This window comes from Balaenoptera ricei, chromosome 7 (assembly GCF_028023285.1).
Source record: "Balaenoptera ricei isolate mBalRic1 chromosome 7, mBalRic1.hap2, whole genome shotgun sequence".
Lineage (NCBI taxonomy): Eukaryota > Metazoa > Chordata > Mammalia > Artiodactyla > Balaenopteridae > Balaenoptera > Balaenoptera ricei.
In genome coordinates this window covers 77,557,878-77,574,376 of record NC_082645.1, presented here as the reverse complement: position 1 = coordinate 77,574,376, position 16,499 = coordinate 77,557,878, and the positions used below count along the sequence as shown (strand labels likewise).

The window sequence follows — 16,499 nt, the reverse complement described above, 5'->3', positions numbered from 1 at the left end:
AAATAATCTCTACCTTGCAAGCCTATTGCACGGTGGAAAAAAATATGTATTTAAAAGCACAAACTGTCTCATATAAAAATGTGCCTGAATATAGTTCATTACAGTTGAGAGTCTTAGATCAAAATCTAATGTTCTTCTAATTTTCTAGCACAGTTCACTGATGAAAAATCCTTTTAGCATGTATCATGAAGAGCTGTCTGCTGTACTTCCTCATCAAATTTATTTATTTATTTTAATTACTTTATTTATTTATTATTTATTTATTTATTGGCTGTGTTCGGTCTTCATTGTTGCGTGTGGGCTTTCTCTAGTTGCGGTGAGTGGGGGCTACTCTTTGTTGTGGTGTGCAGGCTTCTCATTGCGGTGGCTTCTCTTGCTGTGGAGCACGGGCTCTAGGCATGCGGGCTTCAGTAGTGTGGCTTGTGGGCTCAGTAGTTGTGGCTCGCGGGCTCTAGAGCACAGGCTCAGTAGTTGTGGTGCACGGGCTTTGTTGCTCCGCGGCATGTGGGATCTTCCCGGACCAGGGATCGAACCCGTGTCCCCTGCATTGGCAGGTGGATTCTTAACCACTGTGCCACCAAGGAGGTCCCATCATCAAATTTTTAAACCATCAGAATTGTACTGAAACATTTCTCAAAGGAATATACAAAATTTAGGTTGCAAAAACACATCATTGAAGGAAATGGCATTTACACATGAAGTTGGTGAACATATCTTTTCTGAGAATCTAACTTCAGTATAATTAAATCTTTAGTGTAGTAAAGATTGGCTTCTCTATAGTACTAGATGAAACAAGCAAGGAGGCTCTTCCCCATTCTGACTCCACCTCTGAAATGTCCTGGAGAATCTCCTTGCCCAAATTTTACCCAATATTGGCAGTTCCTGCCCAAGCTCTCAGTGACCCCTAGCATTCCCTTTGCTCATGATTTATTATACTTCATACATTAGTCTCTCTCTGGTTATTATTATTCTAAAGGTACATTAGAGGACAGTTGAAACCAGAGGATTTCTGGGTTTGTTTTCATCTCTAAGACTTGATGACTTCTTGAGAAAATTGTGGTTGATTGAATAGCTGGAGGAATGGGCAGGTCTCATCTAAACTGGATTATAAGTCCTTGGGGATGTGTTTTCCTATGTACACTTATTGTCATTTTCTGTATTTTTGAAATGAATGGTATTAAATTTAAAGCAAAGAAATGTAAATGAAAATGTCTATTCTGGGACTTCCGTGGTGGTCCAGTGGCTGACTCCACGTTCCCAATGCAGGGGACCCAGATTCTATCCCTGGTCAGGGAATTAGAGCCCACATGCCACAACTAAAAAATCCCACACGCGGCAACTAAGACCTGGTGCAGACAAATAAATAAGTTAATTAAAAAAAAAAAAAGTCTATTCTGCCATAGTGCAAAAATTGTACTTCTATGGAAAGCTTATGTTATCAAAAATTTTGTCATAAACTTAATTGTTTCCATGTGAGGTGGGGTTAGGATCTAGAGAGTCTCTTATACACAATTCTTATCACTTTCATTGTTATTACAAGCTAAACAAAATTGGTGTAAGAGATCAACGAAAGAAAGCAGAGTGAAATGAGCAGCCAGCCACACAAAGCAGCAATGTATTCCTAGACTATGTGAGCCACAGCATTTTCATTTTTCTTATTTTGGTGCCAGTTCTTGACTGAAATTGTTATAATCAAAGGAAATCTGTGTTAAGCAAAACATGTTTCCTAATCAGTCAATTGTCTTTCAAGCAATTCATGTTAACAAAACTTGCTCTGAGGAAGACATGTCTGTACTTAATACCCATGAGTGGAGTTATTCCACGTCATTCCAATCTTTTAAAACAACCCAACCCATTCACTGAAGCCCTTCAGAATTCTTGATTTTGACTCTCTGCCCTATTTTTATTCCACACCTTCACCCTCAGTCTCCCCTCAGGCCCCCACGCTGGCATCCCAGTTTTGGATTTAGCATGTCAGAAACCTCTTCAGGACAGAATTCTCAGCTACTACCACCTGATCTCAACCATCCCAGCCATGGCTAAGAAGAGATGCTTTGTCCCTGAGCACTGGCCACAGTATGTGAGATCTGCCCGGTTGTGCCCAGTCCTCACCTCCTAGAGGAAGGATGCTGTATAGGGGTGACCAGTAAGTAAGAAACACACAAGCAACCTCAATTCTTTTTTAGCGTATCCTGTGGATACTCATTGATGTGGATGAGCAGAGCAAGACAAGATTCTTGTACCTCTGGGAGGTTTGATATAATCTAGTTTGGAAGAAAAGGTTTGCACTAGACTAAGATTTCTTCTCATCTGGTGATTCCGTAACTTATTCTTATCAATGCTTGCAACTACAGAACAGAGTTATTTTGAGCGAGAAGTTGTAGTTTACAGCTCAATTCCTTCAGTGTGAGCAAGCAGTGCTGTTTATAGTTATCTCATTTTATTGCTTTAATTTATGTATCTGAAAGAATCTGCTATAATTGTGGGCAATTATCAGGAGGGAAATGTGCTCTCATGCACCTCAGGAGATTTGTTTGTGGCCTATGGTTTTAAATAGCCCATTTATTCCTCAGTGGGTAGAAAATCAATTTTATGGATCTTCAAACATACATAATAACCATCATGAATAATAAAATTAAATATTAAAGTGGCATTATCACTTTATACATTTGCTTTAATGGCTTTTCTTTTTTATATATAAAAGTTACCTATGTTTGTACTATGTACATACTTCCAAGGGTATTTCTAGTATAACACAATACGAAGAAGAGCTTTGACCCACTCTTTGGATTACTAGGAGTAATCAAGACTGGTTAATGGCACTGATGGGAGACACAAGGCCTCAAGCAACAGAAAAGACCCTCTTAGGCAAGAAATGGAAGAACTGAATTTCTTCTGACCACAGATGACCTTAAGGAAGCATGATCTGTCTAAGCAAAGTTCACCAGCTCTATCAAGTATTTGATATGTATCTTTCCAATCCAGCTTTCTCACTGACATATAGTTGTATTTCTCAACCAAAAGTTGAATGAGAATATCATCTTCTCAAAAACTGGAAGCGCATTTTTGTTGCTTATAGAATAAAGTTAGAAATCCCTAGCTGGCTTCTTTACCCATATTGTTCTTCCAGCAATGCCATATTCTCTAACATTTTAGGCCTTGCTTATGTAATTTCATCTGACCCTAATGCATTGTCCGCCTATCAAAACCCTGCCTCACATTGAAGGATATTAAATGACACCACTCCTAAGAAACCTTTTCTGATCAAAATCAACCCTCCCCAATTAAAATCAACACCCCTCCAACCTATCAAAGTAGTTATTTGATATAGTATATCATGACTAGTTGCTGACATACTTATATCTCCCATTAACGTCTATACTCCTGGATTTCAGATTGTCTCATTTATCTGTGCATATGCCACAAATTCCACATGTATCTCCTATGCATAAGAAGAAGTTATGTAATTGCTATGTGAACACAATACTGAGAGATGGAATAAACTAAAATATCCCCATCATTGTCCCAGTCCTATCAAGGGGAAACTTGGAATCCAAAGAATCTGATCAAAGCCTGAGCCACCCCTCTTAGGCAGCTGGTATGGTGGCTCATATCTTCAGGCCAGGTCCAGTAAAGAAACAATTGTTCCTTGGCACGAAAAAACAGCAGGTTCCATTTTTTTTTAAAAAGGATAAGAAAAATAGTGGTAACAGGAGAAATATACTTTCTTCAGTGTGAGTTTAGACTATGTTGTCTCAGACAAAAAGTAATGCTTGCACTGGTGTGTTGTGATTACTTGCTGGCTAACCAGTGGGAAAATCTATTGCGGTTCTCATGGTCAGGAGACTGAACTGGGATTACAACAGCCACTTTCACTCTCATTTAGGGGTCTGGATCCTGTCCCTTCCCTCCAGAGCTGACTGAATCAGAATTAGTACCACAAAGAACACCTTGTCAAAGCCTGAGGATGTCAAGTTTTCAAGATTTAAAATAGTTTCTCTGGACAGAGCTTCCTCTTCCTCATTGGAAAGAATTTCTCCAGAGAGAGGATGGGGCCTTTAATGGGGAGTAGGGGAAGATGAAGGGAAAAAAGACATCAGGATGGACCTACAAATGATATCTTCCCTTTAAAGCCCATGCTGGGAAGGGCCTTTGCTTGGATGGGACAAGGGAATGCCTTGGATAGAGCCACAATCAATGTTTCTTTCACACTGCCCTACTACACTGAGATGTGACACAACCATGGAAAACTACAACAACACACTTCACAGACTTGGACTGAGGCTCTGTTTGATCAGGTACAGACTGGCAGGCCAGGGGGTCAGGCAGAGACAGAGCTGGAGGGGACTTTGCCCCCAAGTGAGTTACTAGGAGTAGTCGTACCTGGTTAATGGCAGTGATAAGGAGACCCACTGTCTCCAGAAACGGAGAACATGACGAAACATAGAGATGGCAACACTGGACTTCCAGGTGATTGTATCCATATGTCAGCAGGGAACATCCTAAAAACCAACAGGAGTGGCCTCACTCTGGTGATGAGTAATAGGGATTCTGATAAGGGAAAATTTCTTTTGGACTCTCATTGTTGGGGGCTTAGTATGGATGAGTAGAGATTTAGAGAACTATAGGTGGACTCTTTGCTGAAATAAATCATTTGCATAGAGAGAGAAGGCAAATAATACATGTGGAGGCCATACTTAAGAGAGCATTAAAGGCTATCTGATCTCCCTTTCCCAGCTGGTGAATGACAGGGTTTTGCTTCCCAGCTGAGTCAAGTTTGTCAGAGGACCTCATTGGCTGCACTATATGGAGCTAGATCCCAGAGGCACCTTTTGGGAAGAAGCTCAGTCGAAAGCCAAGCAGGTATCCAAACTCACTATCGATAGAATGGGGTAGGGCAATGAGAAGTCTGGTGATAGGGCACAGGATAGGCTTAAAGTGCCAGGTAGAAGGGTCCTCTGAGCCAAAGCACATACTTCGCTTTTTCTAGTGAGCCAGGGGCACTGATATCTGGATAGGGAGAAAACTCTTAATGGTACTGACTGCTCCCCAAAAAAATGTTTGCCTAAGGAATTTGGATTTTATGCTATTAGCAATAGAGAATCATGGAAATTTTTTGTAGTGCTATGTTTTGCTTTTCTTTAGCAGGGCAATGAATGAGAAAAGTAGTGCTGAGGGGAATTATTCTGGAAACAATATTCAGAATGAATTGGAGGATAGAAAAAAATAGAGGTTGAGACTGCATGAGATGATAAGGGACTGAACTAAAGGATGACAACGAGACTAGAAAGAAATGGATGTATGTATGAGAAGATACAAATGAAGAATCAACAGGACTTGGTATCTGGCTGAATAGAGAAAGAGAATTTTCAAAGATGATTCAAGTTTTGAATCTAAGTGAAGAGGAAAATGTTGGCACCAATCAGGAATAAGAGCAGTTGGCCTTTCCATTGTCTCCCCTTCAAGTTTTCCGTGAGCATATTTTGGTGGAAATAGCTCATTTTAGGGAAGTTAATACAGCTAAAAATATTTGTATCAGGTAATTTGAGCAGAGAAAGAGAAAGAATAAACCTCTTTCCTGATTACAGAATTCTTCCAGCTAGATAGGAAGATAATATAAGCAGAGTCCAACAAAGATATAAATTCAAGCTAATATTCTTTAAATATTGTTCCACATGTGTTTAGTAGGGGTGTAAATAAACTGATATTTTTATTAACAAAAGTTATATGTCTTTTTATGTTAAAAAGAATTGATTTATTACATGACCTGAATGTAGCATACTATTTTCACATTTCATAGTTTTTAAATCATTCCTGCCAATAATATCATTCAAATTTTATTTTGCTGAACCCATTGGAATTTGCTTCACTTGGAAAAGCACACTGTTTCAATTTCAATCAGCTTTCAGTTATAGAATCTTAAAAGTAATCATCTGACACAGAAGACATCCAACACTGTTCTATTTGATTTTTCCATATCATAATCAGAAAAAGAAATTTATTCTGCACGAGAAATGTTTACAGAAACAAGAGAAAAACACATTCATTTAGGGATTTACTCCTGTAGTCGAAAATCAAGACTGGAAAAATTTGGCCAAAAGATCCCACTTTTCTGTGCTTTTTTGTTTGTTTTGGGTCCCTCTCTCTTCAGTTTCCTTTCGCAGGGTTTTGAATAGGAAACTTCTTGGGAGTCTATTAAGGGTTCAAAATTTAGACAATAAAACAAATCACTTGTTCCCAGTAAACAGCACCATGCCTTGCAGTAGTTAGTGTCATAATTTTAGCTGACTGAGATTTCAGGAGACTGTCAGCTAATCTCATGGTTGATATCCAACTTATAATTGCACAGTGCAGTGTGCATTTATGTGTTGCAAGATTCTCACCAGAGATTGTTGTTTGGTATTTCTATTCAAGAACACCAAAGGAGCAAGACAGCCTATTATTCAAGGAGTTACTTAATTAACCAGCATGATATTCCCAATTAATTCCAGTGTGTCCACATGAATTCCTAGAGACTGGAGTCCCAAGATGGTCAACAAGCTAGTTACCTTTTAAACCAGCTCTGAATTTAAAATAATTTCTGTTGTGGGAAATCATGTAGGATTCAATCATTAAACAGCTAATTGGTTTGTTTCAGAGAACATTGTTGCAAAATCACTTGAAAATGTGGCCATTTTGCTACCTACCAGGCCATCAGTCACTAGCTGGGATGAAGGTGTACCTTTTCTTCTATTCTATAGCAATGTGCTTAGCTTTACATGGATAATACCAATGTCTTCTCCCTGTTGCTAAAAAACCACAGTTATAAGTCAGTAAATCTTTTAATCTGTGATATTAGGAAATCCATAAAATTCAGAGGCCAAGAAATTTCCTTTGGAAAACAACGTTCTGGTTTTAGTTTTCCAGGGCTGCTGTAACAACGTACCACAGACTCAGTGGCTTAAAAAACAGAAACTTATTTTCTCACAATTCTAGAAGCTATTAGTCCACCATCAAAGTGTCAGCAGGGTTGGTTCCTTCCGAGGGCTGTGAGGGAGGGACCTGTTCCAGACCTCTCTCCTTGCCTTGTAGATGGGCACCTTCTCTCTAAGTCTTCACATTGTCTTTCCTCTGTACACTGTGTCTTCTGTCCTTATCTGTATAAGGACAACAGTGATATTAGGTTAAGGCCCACCCATAAGACCTCTTATTTCAATTTAATTACCTCTTTCAAGACCCTATCTCCAAATATGGTTACATTCTGAAGTACTAGGGTTGGGGGGAGTGGTTAAAACTTCAACATATGAATTTTTAGGGGAACATGATTCACCCCATAACATCTGGAGACAAGGTTTTATGGATCTTAAAGGTCTTTAGCCCCTATTGGAGTCAGTGTAGACACTGGCTCTCAGGCAAAGTGAGTCCCAAATGTGTCCCCAAACCACACCAGTACTGCCTGACATGCACCCTGGGCTTGCTTTCTTCTATTTTTTTACTTCAGCTCCAGCTTCATCACATCTGCTCCTCAGAAGGCTGCTGGGAGAAGGCTCACTGTGGCCACCAGCCTGTGAGATCTCCAGAGTCTTTGTCCAGGGTGCAGGGTCTACTCCCACAGCTGCCAGTCCTTGGGGTGCCACAGCCATGCTCCCAACCACACTTGTCATCTGGGCTCCAGAAGCAGCCCTGCCTGTACTCAGAGTCTCACAAAGTCTTCTTGACTAACTCACTCAGCTCCAGCCTCCAACCCTCACCACACAGAGGACCCCAAATCAGTCCAAGGGATTTGGAGGAGAGACTTCATTCTGCCCTCTCCAGCCTTCTCCCCACTCCACCTCAGCCCATAAAACCTACAAAATGTCCTCATGGTTTCAAGACAGGGACTTTAACTCTGAGGAATGGAAACAAGCAACCTCTGGCTTACAAACATATGTGGGGTGGTGAGGGTGGGCAATGTGGGTGGGTGGGTGGTAAAGTGCTGTGCAGGTGGGGAGAAGGTGTGTAGTGTGTTTGTATGTATAGACAGTATTGGTATTTTAGCACAGAAGTTGATTTTTCAGTCCTAGCTCTCTGAATGATCAGCCTGTCTACAGACATTTACAGATGTGTTAAGATAATCATAGAATCTTAAAGAGTCTTAAGAAATCTCACAGATCATTAAAATATTATCTTTAGAGTTTATGTGAAAAAACTGGGGCACAGAAATATTAAATGTCCAAGATTACATAATAGTTCATAAAAGATTAAATTTTGTATGTCTGAATGCTAACATATTGTCTAATGATCTGATACTATGAGTTATAACTGTGTAAAGAGTTTCATATAAGCACTTTGGAGTGTCTGCCCAGTTCATGACATCCTCCTAAAATATTCCCCGCACTCCCTGCTCCCCCCCTCCCCACCTAAAGTAGATGAATCTCCACTCTCTTTTCCACAGTTGGTTGGACTGGAGTGGACACCTGACCCAGGCTATGCCAATCAGAATTCCTTCCCTGGGAATTTGGAATTAACTTGGAGATAGAAAGCAGCAATGTGTGTGATCTTATGATGAGGTAAGGTTCTCCACTGCCCAGTAGTATCCAAGTAAAGGGAGAGTGGCATCTTGCTCCCACAATCACTACCCACCTTTGTGGTCAGGGCCCACCCTCTGTGGTGAAAAACTTAGGAATGTCCCACTCTGTTGAAATGGCTGATAGTTCACATGGGCAGATCAGTTGGAAATCCTTAACTTCTTAAGTCCAGGAGGCCCCCTTCTGCTGGATGGGCCAAGATGATGTGATGTGCTAGCTGCTGTCAATGGAAGGACCTCTACAGGTAGCAAAGCACAGAGCCCAGCTAATTGTGGCTCCCTTACACAAGGACCAGGGCAACTGTAGCCTCGCTCCAGTGGTGACCCAAGGTCTGCAGGCCTGGCTGGCCTCCCCCATGTGGCTCCCAGCCCTGCTGAGTAAGGTACTCACATCTTCACCAGGCAAACTCTGCCTCCATCCATGTGGCTCCCCCAAGGTCCTGGTCCCTCATCCCCGGCTCCACTGACCTGCCTCCCTTCTCCCTGGGGGTAGGGGGTAGTTACATTCAGCGTCTTCTTCCAGCCTCTTTCCAATGTATTGTTGTTAGGATATAAATTCTATACCCTGCTTCCTTCAAGGCCTTTTCTTTCATTTCTCACAATCTTTTCTTCTCTCAACAAAACCTACCTCATTCAAATCAAAAGCTTTGGCTTCTATACATGTCTTCATGAAGGCTTTGGCTTTTATGCAAGACTTCTATGAAGTCTTCAGGGGAATTTGTCTACTGTGGGCAGGTATTCCAGAAATAACCCCTATGGGTGAAGAACTTTGGTATCTGGCTGCGCTATGACTCCCAGAGCGGTACCCACCACTATACCGAGAGTTCAGGGACCTGACCACCGCGGGTGCCATCACCCAGTGCTATCGAGATGTAGATCTGGATCCAGATCTCTGATGCTGCCCAGCAGTGGTCAAGTGGTTCCATGACTCCAAGGTCAAGTTCCCGCTGCCTCATTGGGTCCTGAGTCACTAGAACAAACCACGCTTCACCATCAAGAGGCTCAACACCCTCCTATTTTTTTTTTCTTTTCCATTATGGGTTATTACAGGATATTGAATATAGTTTCCTGTGCTATACAGTAGGACCTTGTTGTTTAGCCATTCTACATAATAGTTTTTATCTGCTAATCCCAAACTCCCAGTCCATCCTTCTCCCACCTCCCCTCCCCTTTGGCAACCACAAGTCTGTTCTCTATGCCTGTCAACACCCTCTTTTAGATGCAGAGCCTCCCCACCCAAGTCTGCCCAAATAAACTCCTTGGGAAAGGGAGGGGGGAAGGGCAGAGAATATATAGGAAATATCTGTACCTTCCTCTCAATTTTACTGTGAATCTTAAACTATTCTAAAATGTAAAGACTTACCAAAAAAAAACCGAAGGAAAAAAAAAGTTGCTGCTTCCAGTACTATTGTTGCTGACAGACTCTTACAAAAGAGCTTATTTTGTTCAAAAAACAAAAAACAAAAACAAAACAAACATTGACTGTTTCTTTATCTTTGCATACTGGCTGGAACATTCTTAATTCTCTTTCAGTCAGTGTGGATGGCTCTGGAGGAGCAGAAAGAACTACAAAACAGAAACACACACACAAATTCTTATTTCAAAAAATCACCTCCTAAGTGGGTAAACTCACTATTGCTGGCAGTCATATTTCACTTCATGAATTAAGGAACAAGTAAAAGCCAGGTGGCAGGGATAATAAGGAAGTAGACTTAGAGAAGCAGAGAAGACAGTGGGAACAGAACTATGTGGGTTCCTGATAGTGTCAGTTTCCTAGTTTCTGCCCAACTAGAGCTGTCCTTTTATCCTCATATTCTTAAACATCACTATATTTTTAAAATAAATTTCTAATTTTTCTTAAGCTAGCTCAAATGAGCTTACATATTTAGCGACCAGAACAGTGCTAATGAATACAATTTTAAAGTTTCAAAGCTAATCTACATTTTCCCAACAGTCTTAAAAAAAAAAACACTTTAAAACACATTAATAGATGGTTAAATGGTCCTACAATTTTTATTGTGAAAATCTGTGTTATTTACTGCAACTCTATGGTTAACAATTTTCTTGATGAAGAGTTCAGAATGCAGTTGTCACATAAAATCTTAAGTGTTGATACCCATCTGGAAAGAGATACAGGCAAGAGAGTAAACTAGCTCCCTGATGCTAACTGGTAGCTGCTGGGCTATGGATGTCTTCTCCAGATAAAGGCTCCCTCTGAGCGTGAAGAGTAGCAGGAAGAGACTGGACTTTGGGAGCAAGCGTGAGTGCTCCAACCTCAGTCACTACCAACAAGCCTCAGATGCTCCTGATGTTGATGCCCTCGCCTTGACTTGAGATCTGCCATATGCTAGGGATGAAAGTCATTTCCTTTCCCTATTATTTTCACTCTTCCTGACACCCTCTTTTAAGGAAAGCTTATGGGAAATTTTGCTCCCATGACTCCTCCTGCCTTAAGCTGGAGCAATCAAATCCCCCCTGGAGGAAATTTGGAATTGGGCTTTCAATCTTAGTTGGGATCTGGACAGAAAGTCATGCTTATTAGCTGGGCAGCCATGAGTATTCTGAAGCAGACACTGCTAGTGGGACAGATGAAGCGCATGTTCAGAGGGAAGGGGAAACTAGGAAACATTTAGCTTCTCTGAGAGAGTGGAAACAAATAAACATCACTTCTGAATTCCCAGCTTCTTGGGCATTTGTTCTTCCTGAGGCTGTACTGATATCCTGCCCTGGATTCCTTGCGATATACTTGTATTCTTCCAAAAAACTTCCCTGTGTGCCTAAACTGATTTGAATGGACTCTTTTGCAGTCAACCAAGAGCTCACAGTAGTCATTATATAATTGACAGAGTATGTAGTCTGTCACCCATTCACCTGATTCTCAGAACAGGTTAATATCAAAAAAAAAAAAGAAGAAGAAGAACATAATCCAAGTTTATTTCTTCCCTTTCCGTGTATCTTTTCAAGGAAAGAGGGGCTTTTCAATTTCTTAAATTTCTTTTTAATATGAGCAAAGATTTGAGAACTTGTTATATAAAGTGCCATTGTATTTTAGTTGTTGGCCTAGATGTGAGAGCCAAAAATTACCTATGCTTAAGATATGGGATGACAGATTCAGGAGTTCCTATTTTAAATAATACTGAGGCCATCAGATCCTTTTCCTCGCAAATTTCAACTACTTATGGGGTGATGTTGTGCCAGAAATCTCCTACCATCTGCAGGATCCAGGTTGAACTCTAATGAATAAAAAAAGCTAACTGAAAATGGAATGCTATCTTTGTCCAAAATAGACATAGACAGCTTGGTTGTAGCTTTCCTAGACAATTAAATCCAGAAGAGACCAATGAGGTTAGGGATTCCTAACCTGGAGTCCATTCTATATTGGGTGAAGCTATTAGTCCATTGAAATTTATGCAAAAGTTAAGGCCTGGGTGAATTATGAGGAGAGGATCAATATACTTCATCAGATTATCAGAAGGACATGAGTTAACAACCAGTGAAAGCCCAACCTTCTTTTTACTGAAGAGGAAATTAAAGTACAGCAAAGATGTGATCTGATAAGTCACACATTAAGACAATGGCAGAGCCAAGGACTGGAATCCAGCACCCCGAACCTCAGTCAGTGTTCTTTTGCTGCAGGACAGCACCTCCCAGGTGCTTGAATAAAACCCTTTTTATTTTTTAAATCGGATTGTAACAAATAAGCAAAGCATGTTCTTTAATGGAAAGATAGGTTGCAGACTCCAATAATTTTTTTTCCTCAGTTACTATTAGCAATAACTTAAACATTATAAGGATAGCCTCCTGGATTCTTGGGGATACCCATGGAATCAGGTAAGGCAATATCTGTACCTCATAAAAGACCGTGACTGTTTACAACACTTTTATGTCTTTTATATGCCATAATTCCACTGCAGTCCTGGGATTTGGAGAGCATCTCTTATGATCCACATCTTACAAATGAGAGAACTGAAGGTCAAAAAGTTTTAATGACTTGTTTAAAAGTCTCGTCACCTGAAGATAAAACCAGTTATAAAACAGAGGCTTTCTGGGGACTTCCCTGGTGGTACAGTGGTTAAGAATCCGCCTGCCAATGCAGGGTACACAGGTTTGAGCCCTGGTCTGTGAAGATCCCACATGCTGTGGAGCAACTAAGCCTGTGTGCCACAACTACTGAGCCTGCACTCTAGAGCCTGCAAGCCACAAGTACTGAGCCCGAATGCCACAACTACTGAAGCCTGCACACCTCAATGAAGAGTAGCCCCCGCTCGCCGCAACTAGATAAAGCCTGTGCGCAGCAACAAAGACCCAACGCAGCCAAAACTTGATTAATTAATTAATTTTTAAAAAACAGAGGCTTTCTGACCCCCAGTCCTTAACCTATATAGCACATGTCTTTGAATTACCAAAGTGTACTTCTCTGGTTAAAGGAAATGCAGCTATAGATGTAGAGATATAAGTGACTTGTTGATGGCAAATAAATGGTAGATGAGCCAGAACTCAAATTCATGTTTCCTGAATTTTCTCTAACCACTAATAGTAAAGTTTTTTGTTTTGTTTAGAGGTGCACTCTTCACCTAGTGGAGAGGCAGGATGGTGCAGGAGAGAGAGCACTGGACTAGGGAGACAGGGACCTAGGGTCTCACCGTGGGTCTATCACCTCTCAGTTGTGAGACCTTTGACAAGTCACTTAACAGCTGGGCCCAGGTTCATTTAGGGAATTGGGCAGATGATCTTAACATTCTACCCTCTTTCAATAGAAACAGTTCCTTAGATTCTTCCATCTCTATGTGTGTATGTATGTATCACCACCCATGTTATAAATTCTACCTCAGAATTCTGGTGCCCCATCTGCAGTCAAACAAACATAAAATGGACATCTTGTGAGAGATTTTGAGAGAATAAAGTGACTTTCAAAAGCTACTTTTATTAAGTTAAAAATAGCAAATTACAAAGAATGAAGCTAGTGTAATTTTCTTAACCCAAAGATTTTTACAAAAGTTAATGACCTTGTACTTTAACAATAGTGGATTGTAGGCTACTACATAGAATAGTTCAAGAATAACGGATTGTAGGCTACTAAAATATTAGTTTTTATAGCTCTTTACTCCCAATTCCAGTGTTGAGTTTGGGCACATCCTATCTTCCCAAAGCTGCCAGGATGTGGTTGGGCACATATTCCTTCTTAGGCTCTGCTATGTATACATTCACTCCCTTTGGTGGCAGAAGCAAAGAGCAGATGTATCCAGTTTACTTTCATAGAATTAAAGTCACCAAATTCATCATTTCTGTGAGATCAGGGAGAGTATGTTTTGGCTAAACTACAGCTATTAGAGTGTTTTAATCATAACTCAAAGCTGCCCTTAGCATGAGGAAAACAAGTACATTCTAGAGGTTAAAATATATTTTAAATCTTTAAAAATACATATACATTGGTGAATTTTTACTGGTTTCTTCTAAACATTCTCTTCATTCTTGTTTTTTACTACCTATTTTTGAAGACATAAAAACTGCAAATAAGCAGTGATAAAATAAATGAAGTGTTTTAGAACAAATAAACACAAGATTATTATAAACAGCCAGATGTTTACTTTGGTAGCCTGGCATCATGGGTTGAGTCATTAGTATTTTACAGTTAAAAGCTCATTTTACTGAGATGCATAGAAAAACAAAACAAACAAAAAACCCAAATGTTTTCTTTTACACAAATTTGTTCTGCTGTGAAGTTTGGTGTTCCTGATCAGTTGTTGTGGGATTCTACTTCAGCCTTTTGAGATGCAGACTGTGTGACAGGGGCAGAGCTGAGGAGCTTAAGGGATCTAGATGCACTGAATTCTGGCTTGCACAGTGAGCTGGGGTGTGTCAAATAGCTCTAAGTAAATCTGTCTAATCTGTGATGAAGGAGGGATGTGGTGTTTATCAAGGAATAGGCCACCCTTAGATTTGAATAAAAGATGCCCTATATCAAGGCCATTACTAATTTTCATACTCTATTTACTTTTATCAGTATGTTGTATTTTACTTTAGCGAATTGCATTAAACAATTGCACCAATTCTTTTCCCCAATTACCCTGTTTGGTAGCACACTCTTAGAGGTTAACAGTGCCCTACTTAATAATCACATCCAACAGCCTGTTCTCATCCTAAGTGACTCTTGTCTAATTTGACATTACTGATGACCTCTACTCTGTAGCTTCCAGGATGTTACTCTCTCTCTCTGTTCTTCTCTCTAACTGCCCTTTCTTTTGTATCTCTGGCGGTTCCTCTCATTCCACATGCTCCATATGAGTTAATATTTCCCAGGATTCTATCTTTAACTTTCACCTATTTCTACCCTCTCTCATTCACTCCCATGGCTTCAACTACCATTTATAAGACACCAGTAACCCCCCAATGCATGACCCCAGTCTTGACCTGAGCTCCAGGCTTTCCTGATCTCCAGACTTTTGTTTCCAAGTAAATCCTAAATAGCTCCACTAAGATAAACTGATGGCCTCTCAAACTCAGCATGTCAAACAGAGCTCATTGTCCTCTCCTGCCCGTGGAAGGCAGCCTTCAAGATGGCCCACAATGATACCCATTCCTGGTATGCACATCCTTGAGTGAAGGCAGAGTATGGGTCTGGATGGTGGGCACAGTTTGTAATTTTTTCTCTTATTCTTTAAATTTGTTCAGAATAATGTCATCTGTTTTGTATTATAAATGTTTCAAGTTCAGGAATCATACCTTAATTTGTTCTTAAGGTCACCTTGTCCTTAGATGCATGCCTAAAAAATGTTCATGATAATTTTTGTTGGATTTAGAACACCTTTGAGTTTTAAGAAAATATTTAACAAAACAACACATGATTTCGCTATCTTAAAAAAAGACTCTCCATTTAAGAAACAAAGTAACAATCTTTACAATTGATTTTGAATTTATCTTAAGCCGTCAGTGCCTATGCTGCTTCTTCCTCAACCTTTTGTAATTGTCTCATTGGAGCCCTCACATTGGTCCACATAAAGGGGCTGGAGGCAACCTATATTTTTTAAATGCACAGTCTGATTTTCTTTCCTCATTAAAGACAGAAATCAAAGCAGAAACAATTGTCACCTGCAAACTAATTCCTTCTCAAAGTATCAGTGAGCTCCTAAACCTCTCAGTGCAGTTTTTCTTTCATAAAATGAGAAAAATAATGCCAAATTTGCTGGTTTGTGGAAAGGATTAATTCGGTCACAATTGTAATGATAAAGATAGCCTTGCAAGCTTTAAATAAAGGTGCTGTTTCTAGAATTTTTCCACTCATTTCAGGAAAGGATAATAAACTAGATTTCACAATTGTAAAATTAGCTTTTCCCCTTTGTAATAAATAATTTGTGGGTGAAATTTGGAGGCGCAAATGAAGTGAAACATGGTTTGAAATCTAGCTAATTTTTTCCTTCACTCAGTCCCTCCTTCCTTTCTTCCCTCTAAACGACACACACAAAACACACCTAAACCTTTATTCGGGGGTCCTTTTAGGTTTATTTGTGGATTATCAGTTTATCTATAACTAACTTTGCTCTTGGTGGAGTCTCTCTAGGAAAATGACTTTAAATTCTCAAAAATCCAATCTAGCTTAGACCATCATTATCATTGGTTTGATATTTCTTGCTGCCTACAAGGCAATGCTCTCACATATACCAATAACTTCCAAATTGAACCTGTCTGAAACAAAATATTATTGAACACCAAAACTCACTTTCCTTCCTAAATTCCTCTGTAAAGTGGTGCTACTATTCCCTCCTTTTCCCAGGGCCACAAACATGGATAATTTTTTATCCAGTTGACCAATATGTTCCCTTCACATGAGCCAGACATTTATTTTAGTCTATTATCAAGTCCTGCCAATTCATCATCAACAACAATCACTGTCTTCCTCTGCTAGACAGTGAGTATCTCTCAAAGGGGGGGGACCATGTCTTATGATCTTTTCATC

At 40.0% G+C, this 16,499-nt stretch overlaps 1 long non-coding RNA gene across 6 annotated transcripts in view; it reads left to right on the top strand.

Moving 5' to 3' along the window:
• Positions 1-16,499, top strand: part of LOC132369101 (uncharacterized) — a 275,268-nt gene that overhangs the window by 196,269 nt on the left and 62,500 nt on the right. For 2 of the 6 annotated variants that reach the window (XR_009504255.1, XR_009504252.1), the window contains one exon: positions 8,414-8,528. The exons of the other annotated variants lie outside the window; for them this stretch is intronic. This is a non-coding gene — a long non-coding RNA (uncharacterized LOC132369101). The remainder of the gene's footprint in view (positions 1-8,413; positions 8,529-16,499) is intronic. 6 annotated transcript variants of the gene reach the window in all.